A 15661-nucleotide genomic window follows, 5' to 3' on the forward strand; every position below is an offset into this window, starting at 1 on the left:
GGTGGTTGTAATCTGGTGCACTCGCAGCACTGTGAAGGCAGTAGTTTTAAGACAGTGGTAAGAAAGAGATGGTAGCTAACATACAGTCAACTGTGAGCTGCGTGCTGTAATCAGATTTTTGCATGCACAGAAGCAGACATCGGAAAGTCCACCAACAATTATGTGAACTGAAGGACCGAACGTCATGAGCAAAAGTATGTAGACAATTCACAGAAGGCTCATCCAACGTGCACGACCATATAGCTGAGTGCATGCAGGTTCTTTTGTATCACTTCCAAATGGAGATATTCAACCCCCCCCCTCCCCCCAAATACAGCCCTGCTGCCATCGCACGTAGTGACTGTCATGTGTTCCTTCAGCTGAATCAGTTTCTGTAATGATGTATGGACAGTTCCTGCAGTACATACAGTTCCAATCTTTGGTGGTAGACACATATGACATGCGCATACAAAATTTAGTACCATGACAAATGAGGGCTAGAGTGAAGAATACAGAGAATGTCTCCAAAATCGTTAATTTTTGTTATACTAACTAAATTTGGCCTTCCAATCACGAATCTGTTGTTAAAATGAGGGGGGTCACGTGAAAAAATTGTACACTTATACAGGGTGGTGCAAAATTCCGTTTACAGCGCTTGGGAGGTGAATCGCCAAGTAAAAACAAGGAAAAAATGCCATGTGAAAAAATGTCGAAATCTGCACCGTTTGCGAGTGACAGGCGTGCGAAAATCGCCTCACACCATGTGTAAAGCAGAATAACTCAAGAAGCAAGAAAGATAGCAATGTCGGATTAAAAGAATAGAAAGAAAGTCGTGCCTGACGAATACAATGGTGCAGCAATTGAGGCACAGTGTAAATTGTGCAAGGGGACTCTCAAAGAAAGTGGGGAATCCCCTGATGGAAAATATAGGAAATTTACTACTATTTTCTACATAATGTTGAGATCGGAATGTAGGCAGTAAAAAATGACGACGTATGTCCACATGTCCCACTACTGCTGGGACACAGTCCGACACCCGGGAAATAGGAAAATAACTGCAAATCTCCTGTTGTACACGGTTCACATTGCTGTACGAAGAAGAAAAGAAACCAAGTTGTCGCATGTCCCACTACTGCTGGGACATCATCCCAAATGGAAAAAAAAACCGGAAAATCATAAAAAAACGTTTTCAGTCCCTTAATGTTGACACACTACTTTGCAGTACGAAAAACAAAAGTTAAACAATGGCCACATGACGTCAGGCTGTACATACTACAAGAGAGCTCCCCAAAGAAAGTGGGTAATCCTCGAAGGAATGAAGACGGAGAATGGCGAGAAAACGCACACAATGGCATGTAACATTTCCAGGCACAGCACATCTTGAACGGATTCCATTGAGAAGCGCACAACCTCCGCACATGCAGCTCGATGGTATGAAGTACAGCGATCTCCAGCATCTTCACTCGCACCTTTCACTAAAGGACATTATGCGGTGCTGATAGGGGCTCACAAACACCGGTATACTCAGAGACGTTGTTGAAAATGTCCGCCATTGACTTCAAGACAAAGATGTCATCGGTGAAGCACTGATTGTCTAGTACGCGCAAATACTTCTGGCATGTCACCAATTGTCCCAGCAGCGACACTAACACGAGCAACGAGGTCCTGAACACTTTCCACAGGGTTTCATACACGAGCCTTTTCATTTCTCCCCATACAAAGAAATCCAGTGGTGTGAGGTCGGGGGAACGAGGTGGCCACGGCAAAGGCCCACCCCTGCCAATCCAACGATCGCTGAAAATATCGTTGAGTAATGGCCTGGCTCCCCGGTCGAAATGTGCGGAGGCGCCGTCGTGTTGAAACCAGATACATTGTCTACCTGCCAGTGGCACGTTTTCCAAAAGTTCAGGTAATACGTCATGTAGAAACACCCGATAATTCCCACCACACAAAGTAGAGGGCAAAATATACGGGCCTATCAAGTGGTCACCTACTACGCCACACCACACATTCACTGCGAACCTATGTTGATGATGGCACACAATGATTGCATGCGAATTGTCCATATCCCAGACGTGGCTGTTGTGGCTATTGAACATGCCGTCCCTGTTGAACATTGTCTCATCGGTCCACAAAACTATTGTTGGGAAATCTGGAATGGCAAGAGTTTCTTGCACGTACCATTGGCAGAAATCTATGCGTAGGGAAAAGTCCGTGGGTAGTATGTAGTGTTTGTCGCGTACGAGCAATGACACGTATGCTGGTGTCAGGACGGTCTTGTATCGCGCCCAACACGTCCTGTTCAAATTGCACAGTGCGCACAGTGCGGGGTCTTCCACAATCCCACCTACGGGGTAGTAGAGATCCAGTTTTACGCAGTCGAGAATCAAGTCTTTGAAAGAGTGCATGTGCTGGTAACCGTCTATTGGGAAAACGTTCGTGATACGAACGCCGTGCTTCACGGCTGTTTCGGTTTGCCTCTCCATAAACGAGATGCATATCAGCAAGCTCGTGGGTAGAGTACTCCACCATTGTCCTCTTCGAGAACTGCCCAGCAACAGGGGCACTTTCCCTCCGAGTGACGGATCACAACTACCGTGATTAGCACCCACGTAATGTCACACAGGTGTCCACGCAGTTGTTGCAAACCGAGAAAGAACACGGGAATACGTACTCTACGTACAATATTCCTTAGCGTAATTCAACCACACACAAACGCCAGACTAAACTCCACGCTGCGACACGCAGAACAGACAGGAAGAACAACGGTCGACTACACTCTCTACGTAGTATCCACCAACGCTAATACGTAACAGGTGACCTACACTCCCAGCACCTCTAGTGGGGCTTTCTGTATAAATTAGCTGAAATCAATCTCAGCGTAATCTGACGGCATAGCGTCATTTTCGGGTGAATTTCCTATTTCCCGAGTGTGGGACGGTGTCCTAGCAGTAGTGGGACATGTGGACATACGTCGTCATTTCTTACTGCCTACATTCCGATCTCAACATTATGTAGAAAATTGTAGTAAATTTCCTATATTTTCCATCAGGGGATTCCCCACTTTCTTTGAGAGTCAGGCACGACTTTCTTTCTATTATTTTAATCCGACATTCATATCTTTCTTCCTTCTTGAGTTATTGTGCTTTACACATGGTGTGAGGCGATTTTCGCACGCCTGTCACTCGCAAACGGTGCCGATTTCGACATTTTTTCACATGGCATCTTTTCCTTGTTTTTACTTGGCGATTCACCTCCCAAGCGTTGTAAACGGAATTTTGCACCACCCTGTATATGTTGCCACGAACCATGCACAGGTAGCCCCACAAACCATTTACGGATTACCCACGAACCATTTCCGGTAAGGTTAGGTTAAGTTAGGCAAACTTAGTTAAAATTTTGTTCCTAAAACAATGCGATACACCTGTAAAAAAAAATCCACTTCTATCAGTTTTTTTCCCTATTTCCACACATGACACCCACATTTTTACAACAGATTTGTGATTAGAAGGCCAAATTTAGTTAGTATACCAAAAATGAACAAAATTGGAGACATTCTCTATATTCTTCATTCACTCCTAAAACAGTAGGTTATGAGTCACTGTAACTAATGAAATAAATGTCAAATTCCAGTGGAGGCACATAGTGGTCTGGATGACACTTTAAACCGTAGGTACAGTCCTGATTGCCCTATCTGTGCATAAAGTGGACTTAAAGAAACAACAAACTCAAACTAATTATGGTCTGGTTTAATTTTATCGCTAATCAGAAGTTACATTTTGAATGCTCCTCATATAAAACTCCAGTCTAATAAAATCAATAACAATAGGCAAAAAGTGAAAATTCAGAGCAACATGTGATTACTTATGAAAGTGATTTTTCTAGGATTGAATGATTCAACTAATTATTGCATTAAAATATATACCTATTTATTATTATTGGTAAATATGCGATATCGCCCGAACAGATTTCTTCAAATTTACAGGAGAAACTACTTGCTGAAATCAGTTTCTGTAGCATTGTCAAAGTTCTTCGAGGTATTTTCTTTCGTGGAAACTGAAACTTCACCATAGAATGCTGCAGAACAAGAAATAATCACTTTTTATGTAAGGAACTTGCATTTTCTGTAAAGCGGCAATATTATGCCGTTGTTTCCATTATGTACCTGCAGAGCGTCGAAAGTCACGTGGTCTTGCCAGTGTTTCCAAAGGTGCCTATTTTTACGAGAACTTTTTTTAACTATGCTTACCTAACCTAACCCAATCTAACCTTGCTGGAAATGGTCTGTGGGGCTATCGTGATGGTTTTTGGGGCTGTCGTGAATGGTTTTTAGGGCTATCGTGAATAATTTTTTGGGCTATCGTGAATAATTTTTGGGGCTATCCATCAATGGTTTGTGATGACATAATGAACACAAAAGTAGGTATTTTTCAGTTAAGTAGGTTGAAACACTGCATACCCACTCCAAATCGACAAAACACAAGCACAATGCACGATGATCCATGACGAGTGCACGCCATATTGTCTGTTACCCAAGCGGAACAAGGAAGACAAATAATGACTCGTAATATGAAAAGTTGTCACTATTTTATGGAAAAAGGCATAACTTCACCTTAAAGAATCTTCCGCAATGCAGAATAGGTAAGTATCAATGTTAAAATTAAAGAAATAAACGAGTGAGAGGTGTTCGGGGTGATATCGCATAATTACCTTATTATTTTATTCCCCTAACATTGGACAAACTTTCCTCGGTGGCACATCATCACTTGCGAGATTAAAAGGACGAGAGAGAGAGGGGTGACATGCCATGTAAGTATAGAAGAAAACTGTAAGGTTGGCAGCATGTACTTGTCTAATGTTTATAGCATGTACCCATACAGATTTCTGTGTCACTCTGTCATGTTATTATTCACTAGATATATCACACTTTGTTGAATTCTTCTTGATTTTGAAGATCAGTTCAGTGTAACTGCAAATGTACAAAAATAGTATTATGCTAGGGGTGGGGTGGGGGACTTCGTTGAGTCAAAAGAGTAATAAGTGACATCTTTGCAGTGGTGTAGCAGTCTAAGCCTCCGTTTATGCATGCAATTTTTTTTTTGTTCGATGTCACACACAACAAACATTGTACATGACAAAAAAATGTCATAATTGGATATCGAAGAAACATCAGACTGATAAGAGTGAAATGCATGGAATGTTTGTTGGATGTTATGGTGAGACATTTTTTCGCAGTTTGACATTAGTCACACGGTGGGTGATATGACAAAAATTGCATACATCAATGGAACCCAAATTTTCATACAATCAGTGCGTCAAGTGGAAAATGTTAGCTGGGGGTGGATGTTCTCCAAAAATTTCGCTAGCTGGTGGAATACCACCCCCCTCACTTTCAGCACTGCATACACCCACATTTTGTTGAACAAAGAATTGGGTTTCATAAAAGCCATCATTTGATTCCATGCTCCTTCAGAATGTCTGACTACGATGTCAGACATATATGAGACATTACAAGAGTGGTGGTGCACCCCCACCCCCACAATCAAGAGCTGTGTCCCTTACTGCTCCCACACAGACAAGAGAAAATGATTCAGTGTATTTTACATGTAATATTTAGATAAATTTATCAAATTTGTCTGCCCTTCTGGAAAATTAGCACAGTTAAAACCTTCACTCAGTATTGCTTCCCAGAGAAATTATGATTTGCAATCTCAGACATAGGTTCAAAGGTGGTTTTGTGGTTGAGACCAGATCTTACACAATCAGGTGTTGCAAGGATTTGGGAATGTTATTTTAATTTTAAGAGCCCTAAACCCAAACCACCTAACAACAAAAGCATTTAGGGATGTTTTATTGCTGCTAAAAGTCCTTAACCTGACCTGCCTAACCTAACAATAAAAGCATTAGTGACAGAATACCCCTTCAAACCTCACTCACATCTGCAACAAAGACAACAGTAAAAGAATGGCTGCTAGAAATCAAAGACTATTATAGGAGTGTATGGAAGGGAAAAATAGTTCTCCAGACAAGACGTAGTAAGTAATCTCTAAGATTCTAAAGTATATGTTAACAGGCATAAATACAAATCTAACCATGTAAGAAATGCCTATGTACCATGATCAATTCGGATTTAAACAATCGGAACTTGAACCGCGTTGACCTCTCGCACACAAAAAGTTTTAAAAAACTTACTTACTGCACAAAATTAGACGACTGGTGAAAAACATGCTCAAACAGAAGAAATTCTGTGCATGTATCCTTAAAAAGGTGAGAGGTGGGGGTGGGGGGGTTAGTTTCTGCAAATTGTGCAAACCAAAAGAGGGCAAGGCATTCAAGTGTCTTGTTATCTTTGGTACATTCACTGCCAGTATTACAATGCATATTCAATAACGTGAATACACAGAAGCTGCAACTTGTGTTATGTCACAGTGAAAAATATGATTAGGTTATGATATATCGAAAGAAAATATGTACACGTGTCTTTCTTGATGCAGCAAGTGTAGTTAGTGCACACAAGCAAACAAACCTGCAGATGAGTTATTGTAGCAAATGTTGGAGACTAATGATACCTTTATTCATAGGTCTGACAACCAAATGTCATGGGATTTGACACAAATGAGTGTTCAAGATTGCAAAGATATCGAAAATATCGTGCTCGTAACATGCATCCTTCTTTGCGTCAAACTGAGCTCTCTATATATGTGGACAGGGAAGAAAATAAAAGTATACACATGGCAACCGAGCCTGCTCCTGAACCCTCATCAATTAGGTCAGGTTTAATATAAGGGTACAATTTCAGTAACCACCAAACGTCTCTAATTCCCTTATTTTTCATATTGATAGTTACGTATTCTGCATTCCTAAGGATTCTTGAAGGTGGGATTTCGTTTTTTCCATGCAAATAATCTCAATTTTAGACATATAGAGTAATTTTTTTTTTTGTTCGCTTTCGCTTGCGTTACACGCGATATGGCGGAGAAATCTTGATTAGCGTTGTCCATGATCAGTGGTTATGCAGTGTTGCAATCTTCTTCATAGAAAAATACCTACTTTCGTGTTACTGATTTTGTATTTCTTTCCAGGTTCGAAAAATGCATGAACCATGCACGGATAGCCCCACAAACCATGCACGGCAAGGTTAGGTTCTGTTAGGTTAAGCAAACATAGTTAAAATTGTTTTTTTAAAATTAGAAAAATATTTTTCTCGGGTTCGAAAACCCCATGAACCATGCATGGCAAGGTTAGGTTAGGTTCTGTTAGTTTAGGCAAACATAGTTAAAATTGTTTTTTAAAATTAGAAAAATATTTTTTCGGGTTCGAAAACCCCACAAACCATTCATAAATAGCCCCACGAACCATGCATGGCAAGGTTAGGTTAGGCAAACATAGTTAAATTTCTTTTTTAAAATTAGATTTTTTTTCGGGTTCGAAAACCACACGAACCATGCACGGATAGCCCCACGAACCATTCATAAATAGCCCGGTAAATATGCGATAATGCCCGGACACCTTTCACTCATTTATTTCCTTTATTTTTACCACTGGTACTTACCTATTTTGCCTTGCGGAACATTCTTTAAGGTGAAGTTATGCCTTTTTCCATAAAATACTGTCAACTTTTCATATTACGATTGATTATTTGTCTTACTTGTTCCGCTTCTGTAATAGACAATATGGTGTGCACTCGTAATGGATCATCGCGCATCATGACGCGCCAGCTTGTGATTTGTCGATTTTCAGTGCGGAAGCAGTGTTTCAAACCTTCATGACGGAAAATTACGTACTACTTCGATTTTTTTTCATGTTTACCTCCACAAACCATGCACGTTAGCCCCAAAAACCATCCACGGGTAGCCCCACAAACCATTGACGTTAGCCCCAAAAACCATTCACACAAGGTTAGGTTAGGCCTGTTAGGTTAGGTTCCATTAGCACTCATTTCACCCCTAAATTCATCGAAAAAAGAAAGTGCGGCGAACATAGTTAAAAATAGAAATTTTCGTAAAAAGAAGGCACGTTTGGAAACACTGCAGAGATCGCGTGACTTTCAACGCTCTCGCCATCTGCACGCACACAATGGAAACAACGGCATAATGTGGCAGGCAATGCCAATTTCTTACATAAAAAGTGATTAATTCTTGTTCGGCAGCATTAAACTACGAAGTTTTTACTTTCCGTGAAAGAAAATACCTCCAAGAACGTCCAGAATGCTAAAGAAACTCATTTCAGTAAGTACTTTCTCCTGTAAATTTGAAGAAATCCATCCGGGCGATATCGCATATTTACCAATAACCCCACAAACCATTCATAGATAGCCCCATGAACCATTCACAGATAGCCTCACGAACCATTCATAAATAGCCCCACGAACCATACACGGTAAATAGCCCCACAAACCATACATGGTAAATCGCCCCACGAACCATACACGGCAAGGTTAGGTTAGGCAAAAATAATTAAAATTGTTTTTTAAAATTAGAATTTTTTTTCAGGTTCGAAAACCCCATGAACCATGCACGGATAGCCCCATGAACCATTCATAAATAGCCCCACGAACCATTCATAAATAGCTCCACGAACCATACACGGTAAATAGCCCCACAAACCATACACGGCAAGGTTAGGTTAGATTCTGTTAGGTTAGGCAAACATAGTTAAAATTGTTTTTAAAATTAGAAAAATTGAAGATAATTTATTTTTTGGGACATTCCAATTCCTTCATAATTCCATGGTGAATTACAAATTCTACTGGATCTTCAACGCCGTGCAATTTCACCACGCATCCTGCGCACGTCATGTTGTCGCAAGTTCGTAATCGGAAATGATGAACAGTAACGCACGTTTATTTACGTTCAACAGCTGTTACAAAACCTGTTATTTGGAAACACTTGACAGTTTGTTACGTCATTAAACGCACGCAAAAATTTGGTTCACGTAGTAGACGGACATAAAGGGAACAGTTTTCGTGAATCGGCAAAAAAAATTAAGCGAGGGGAAAACACACTTCCAAGACCTTCCTAAAGTATAAATAAACTCATTTCTGTAAGTACTTTCTCCTGTAAAACTGAAGAAATACGTTTTGCGGAAAAGAAAATTTTACCCCTATATTAACAAAACAAAAATGTCATAACATTAAATTCCAAACTTTTTAAATATTTATTTCTGTAGGCCTAGTTTTGAATCCAATTACGTAGCATTACCTAATTTAAAAACTGCAAAGCCCATCGATTTCGTAAGTGAGTGACAGTAATCCATAAGCCGTTTTGATAAAATCTACCTGATGCTCACAGACTGCTGCTGCTGCGCAAGGAATAGAGTTGTTGTTGTTGCTTTATAGTGGCTCACACCGTCTGCTTTGCGATTTCTACCCATCGGCTTCTTCTTCTTCTTCGTGGCCCTCGCCGCAGAGGATTTGGCAGGTCAAAGAACTGAAGGTGTAGAACACTGGGAAATGGGGTGTAGGTGTAACAGGACATCTTTACCCCTCGACGTTCTTACCCCTGCGGTAAAAATATGCTAGAACAGCACTACCCCCAATAAATCGATAATGTTTATGATCTCTCGTCCTGAATTAGGGTTAAAACGTTCTAGGACAAGTTTACCCCCTCCCAAAAGTTCGTTATTACATGCTTTTGTGGTGAAAGAGGGTAAAAATATCCTAGGACTTACCCCCTCCCTACCCACAAGTTAGTTAGTACGTGGTTCTCTGGTGAAAGGGGTTAAAATATCCTAGGACATGCAGTGATCAGAACGCTACATTTTATAAGTAGCTTCGCTACAACTACAGCTACTCTTCCAAAATGTAGCTTCGCTACAGCTACAACTACATTTACCAAAAAGTAGCTCGCTACGCTACTCCTGTTAACTACTCGCTACTTTTGCGCTACTTCTGTATTAAAAACTTAAACAACTATATGGCTATTCAAACGAAGCCCTAGTATGATACAGTTGTACGTACTGAAAAATAGATTCTGTTATTTATTACCATAATTCCCTTCATTCTATAATTTTTATAGCAGTGTTACTTCAGTTACATATTTTCAATAAAGTGTTTGAGAATAAAGTACCTTTATAAGTGGCATATCAATTCAAAAAACTAGGTCTTACACGTATCCGTGATGTTCTTATTGTCATTTGAAAAATATTTATGTGACAGACTTCTTTTTAAAATTAATTGGAAGAATATCACATGTATCGAAATTAACTAGAACGTGTTGCACAAAATGGGAATAAGATAAAAATGTGATATTTAGCAATTTAATCTTCTTAACTTAAACAGAATGTTATTTGGGGGATGGCGGATATTTGCTCGAACTTTGAGGATAGCTGGGGGATGATGCTTCTAATGGTATAAATGAGAAACAGGTGGAACAATGGTTTGCGTAAGTTTTTCTGTTGGAAATGCTTCCCCGAAGACACAGTGGAAATTGTAATTGTCACCTTGTATTCAAAGGGCCCCAGGTTCGATACCCGGCTGAGGGCACATGGTGGTTCGTATTAGTCTCGATCAGCTGATTTGTGCATAAAGTGGACTCAAAACAAATACTAGGAAAGACTCGTAGTTGGGAAGATGGGATCCTCCTGCTCCTCCATTCCTCACTCTGCTCATCATTCTTCCCCATTCTCACAATTAGCCAAAAATGGCAGAAAACGGCCATAGATAAGAAAATAACTAAATAAATAATGCATCCTCATTGCCATGATTAGAAAAAGTTACAGAAAAGGGACGCAAAAGTAGGAAAAATACATAAATTTGAAAACTGTATTTTAACAAAAAAATGTAATTTCTGCAGGAAAGTTTATGGTTTATCCTTTGCGTAAAGCTTCATCTATGGAAATTATCAATAAACTAAACCAATCGTATTTTCATCATTATCCTGCATGTCTAATTATATTAACTGATAATGGTTCACAATTTAAATCTAAGGAGTGGCGAAGTTTTATTACCTCCAAGAACATCAAGCATATTTTTACTTCGCCTTATTCACCACACGCTAATCCAATTGAACGCTACAATAAAGAGATTGTGCGTTTACTAAGGTTATTTTGCAAGGATAATCATAAATCTTGGGCTAAATGTTTGACAAACGTTGTCAAATTGTTGAACAATTCATATTCTGAATCTATTGGTTTTACACCTGCGGAACTATTTTTACACGATCAAGTTAAAGATAATATAACTAATATTGTCGATTGGCCTGAGAATATTGAAGAATTATCCTGGAAGGCAAAATACTTGGAGCTAAAAGAAAAACTTAAACAACGAAGAAATTCTAAAGGTGTTCAAACAAGCTCTGGTACTAAAAATATTGTCAAAGGAGATTTAATCATGATTAAAAATCATGCTAAGAGTTCTGCGTTAAACAAAACTATCTACAAATTGTATGATTTGTTTATTGGCCCATTCTTGGTAATAGAAGTAAGAAACAATTGTGCGACTGTAGTTTCTCTAGATGGAAAGGGAACAAAAGGTAGACAAAACTTAGAAAACATTAAACCTTTTAATTGTTCGGAGGAGAAAAGAAAGGAGTTGTTAAGAAATACTGATTTATGTTTTAATTGTACATAAGGGTTGAATTTGTTGTAATTTTGTGCAAAAACCAGTTCAGTTGTTTGCATTATGTATTTTATTATCATGTGTAAACCAGCATGAATTTATTATCTCTGTTCTGTTGATCATCATATTATCTTTTATGTAAGAACTTATGTTTGGCTTCTATTCTCATCAGTATGGTGTATGTCAATGTATTGAGGAAGAGTGTTGACACGAATAACAAAGGGAGAATTATACAAAGTGTCTCTCTGGAAGAATGATAAGAAGAAATATATATATAATGTAAGTTGAATGTAATGTGGTTCGCATTTTTATTGAAGAGTTTCATTTGCACATATAGTTTCAAACGGAAGAAGCGCACTCGTTAAGAATAAAACCTTTTTGAATGGACATAAGATGGTTATGAAATAGTAATGGTAATGAGATTGCAGTAGAGAAGAAATCTACTGAAGATGGCAGTAAAGAAGATGTGAAAGGAATAAGATTGCTGCCAAAGAAGTAGTAGAAGAAGAAGTGAAGATGATACATTGAATATGTTACGTTTGAAAAATATACGTATTTCTACATCAAAGTATGATGTCAAGGTTTTCAACCGGAGGACGAGGCTATTGCAACAGTTCTTTAATTCAAAGACATTTTACAATCATATTTTGTTATTTAGTTGTGAGCATAATCTGAAAAGAATGAAGAAAATTCTGTTGTGCTACTCTGTTCAATTTTGATGTTATTTTGTTTGTTATTCGTTACTATAGTGACTGTAGAAATTGGTTAATATACTAATTTTGTTAAGTAACATTTGAAAAGTTATTTTTATTTAAAATATTGCAACAAACTGCTCCACACCGGGGACAGTTGCAATAAATTGGCGACCTAGAGCCAGGATTCGAAAATTGTAAGTTGATAAGAACTGAACTGATAATGCTACAATGAAGAAAAGAGAAGTGCCTTACGTGCTTCGAAGTAGTGTGTGCCTTCAACCGGATCTCAGTGATGTTGCTGAAGTAAGCAACGAAGAGGACAATTCTGGTAAGCAAATGGAGGATTTACTCTGTTGTAAGGACAGATTTTCTGACACTCGCATGATTGAATGCACGTCATGCAAGAAATGGGAACACGTAAATTGTAGGGGTCTTACAGTTATTCACTGGGTAATATTCAGCTCTATGAAAGAAGACTATTACTGTAAGGCATGCAAGCCAGAATTCAATCCATTCACTCTAAAATCATACTTGGATACAGTAAATCCCAATATTTTCCAAATTTTATCTGCTTTTCACTTGAGTTTGGCCCAACATGAGAATAGGTTACTTCAGAATACTGAAGCTCTGGAGAATAGGTTGCAAGACAAGTTGCTCCAGAATACTGAAACGCTGGAGAATAGGTTGCAAGACAAGTTGCTCCAGAATACCGAAACGCTGGAGAATTGGTTACTTCAGAACACTGAAGCTCTGGAAAATAGGTTACTTCAGAATACTGAAGCTCTGGAGAATAGGTTGCAACGCAAGTTGCTCCAGAATACCGAAACGCTGGAGAATAGGTTACTTCAGAACACTGAAGCTTTGGAGAATAGGTTACAAGATAGACTTGATCAGAACGCTGAAACGCTGCGCGAAAGTTTACAAACAAACTGTGAAGTTTGGGGTACAAAATTGGTTAGGTTGCAGCAAAGTACTGAAAAACTGAACGAAGGACTCCAACATGTAGAAAATAAGTTGCAGCAGGTTTCTGATTCTTGTCAATCAGCTAATAAGTTACTAAATGAACGTATAAATGATGAAGTAACTTTATTAAATTCGAAAGTCAGTGATCTTGAATCAAAACTAGACCATCATGATGATGAGTTAAAACAACACGTATCAAACCAGTTGTGCCAACATGAAACTTCTATAAGTACACTACAAACAAATATGAATACTACGCAGGTAAAGTTGCAAGAATTTGATTCTATGCTTAAGGATTTAAATGAGAAATGCATTAACTTAGAGCAAAGCGATGTTATTTGTACTAGTATGGTTAGAGACGTTCTACAACCAGATAAAGAACTAAGTAATGTTGATGCACTTATTAATGAACATAGGCACATAGCATGCCAAATTGATACAAGATTAAATTCTAAAATAAAGCACGTTGTTTTTAGTGAACACAATAAATGCGAAACATTTCATACAGGTTCTTCTGGCTATGATACATCTGATGCTGAAGTGAATTCTGTAAAGGAAAATGTAACCAAATTGTGCAAGGGCAAATCTGCTCACAATAAAAGTAGAAATAAATTTGCTAAAGCTTCCACTTCACAAGGCAAGAATACATATGCATTGCGGCATTGTGTTTTAGATAATACTGAATTTAGTAATAGCAATCCTACTGTTGACAAAATCTATTGTACATGTTCACTCAATAACCATTCATGTCTTTCTTCGTTGAACAACTCTTTACTGTATGATAATAAGCACGTACATACTTGTGATACTGAAAATAATGCACCTAATTATTTATGTGCTACAGACACATCAAAGCAAATTTGTTCTACATCTAACAGAAATTCCATACCTTCTAGAACTTATGTTGCTTGTGATAATAAAGACAATTTCACAGGTCTTGAAACTTCAGTATGTGGTTGCCAACGTCAAAGTACATGTCATTCCTTAATCCATGATCAGTTTCCTGATGACTTAAATGTTAATCATAGTCCTTGTACTAGAACAAACTGTACTTATAACCCGATGTGGCTGAATAATGATTCTACATGGAATTCTTATAATCAGTCTGATACATGCTCCAATAGATTTTCACGAGTTAGTGAACTCAGTCAATTGCCACGTTTTGGAGGAGATGTTTCAAAACAGTCTGCTAGAGAATTTATCGAACAACTAACTACAATGTTAAACATAATTGGTGTTCCTTCCAAGTATAAATTATGTATAATTCGTAAGTGTTTTTATAATGTAGGCGCTTACTGGTTCAACAGTGAAAAGAAGAGTTTCATTTCTTATGAGGACTTTGTACATAAATTTCTTGATCAGTTTGCATCTAATGAGTTATTAGAAAGTCAGTTAACATTGTTACGATCAAGAAAATACAACCCAGCTTCAGGTTTGTCATTGGAAGCATACGCTTTAAAAACGTACTCTGCTTATTGCAACCTTGTGGAAACTCCAAACAAAGTTGAAGTAATACGGATGATTTTGAAACAGCTACCTGAGTCAATTTCAAAGAATGTGGGCTGCCATAACATTACAGATCTTAAGCAACTGACGCAGAAATTAAGGACTATTGATTTGTATTCGAGCGAAAAGAATAAAAGTTTATCTTTGCCCGGTGATAATACAGATTCTGATGACAAGGCTAATAAGAAGAGAAGTTTCGACAGACCAAAATACTTCGTCAGGCAAGTAAATGTGGAGCGGAATTCTTATGATTCTACAACACAGACCGAAAATGCAGGAATCATTGTAAATCATCGCCCATCTCCCAGAAGATTTGAACGCAATCCCTCAAGAAGGCAGTTTGTAAGGTCTGAAAGAATTAATAATAACGTAAATAATTCAAATTTCAGACTTGGCAATACCCCAACATCTGATAACAGAAGATATAGTAGAACTGGAAATTACAATGAACAACCAATAGAGTATGGTAATGCATCTCATAGTTCACAGGAAAATAGTGTTACAGTAGGCAGCACCAACTTGCAGCGTAATTCTGCAAATATGGAACACCTAACTCCGACTGCTGCTACTACTACCACAAGTGCACATTCTTCTAACTACTTAAACAACTAAGGCAGGGTGATATGCTCCGATTTACCTTGCCACAAATAAATGCAAAGGAGCTGGATGGTAGAGTTAATAACCCTTATTTAGTACATGTTAAGGAATGTCTGAAGGATTATAATAAAATTAAATCTTTAGGCGTTACCAGAGATAAAGTTTTATCTGTAGCATTTTTATTAGAATGGTACGATTCTGAACCAGAGTGGATTATGTCAGAAAACGGTACTCCAATACCAAAAATTGAGAATACAGAAATACAAGGTAAAATTGCGGATCTGTCTTTAAATTGTTTAATTGATACTGGAAGTCAGTGTAATTTATTAGATTATAAAATCTGGACAATTCTAAGTTCAATTAT

At 38.2% G+C, this 15661-nt stretch overlaps 1 protein-coding gene across 2 annotated transcripts in view; it reads right to left on the minus strand.

The window, feature by feature from the left end:
• LOC145984092 (exocyst complex component 3-like) overlaps positions 1–15661 on the minus strand; it is a 164549-nt gene that overhangs the window by 121799 nt on the left and 27089 nt on the right. Inside the window, exon 1 of one of the 2 annotated variants that reach the window (XM_083117497.1) lies at positions 9180–9322. The exons of the other annotated variant lie outside the window; for it this stretch is intronic. The gene's annotated coding sequence lies outside the window, so the exon portion shown is untranslated. Of the gene's footprint in view, positions 1–9179; positions 9323–15661 lie in introns of those variants that run through there. 2 annotated transcript variants of the gene reach the window in all.

This window comes from Lepisma saccharinum, chromosome 2 (genome assembly GCF_977018435.1).
Source record: "Lepisma saccharinum chromosome 2, izLepSacc3.1, whole genome shotgun sequence".
In the NCBI taxonomy this organism is placed as follows: domain Eukaryota; kingdom Metazoa; phylum Arthropoda; class Insecta; order Zygentoma; family Lepismatidae; genus Lepisma; species Lepisma saccharinum.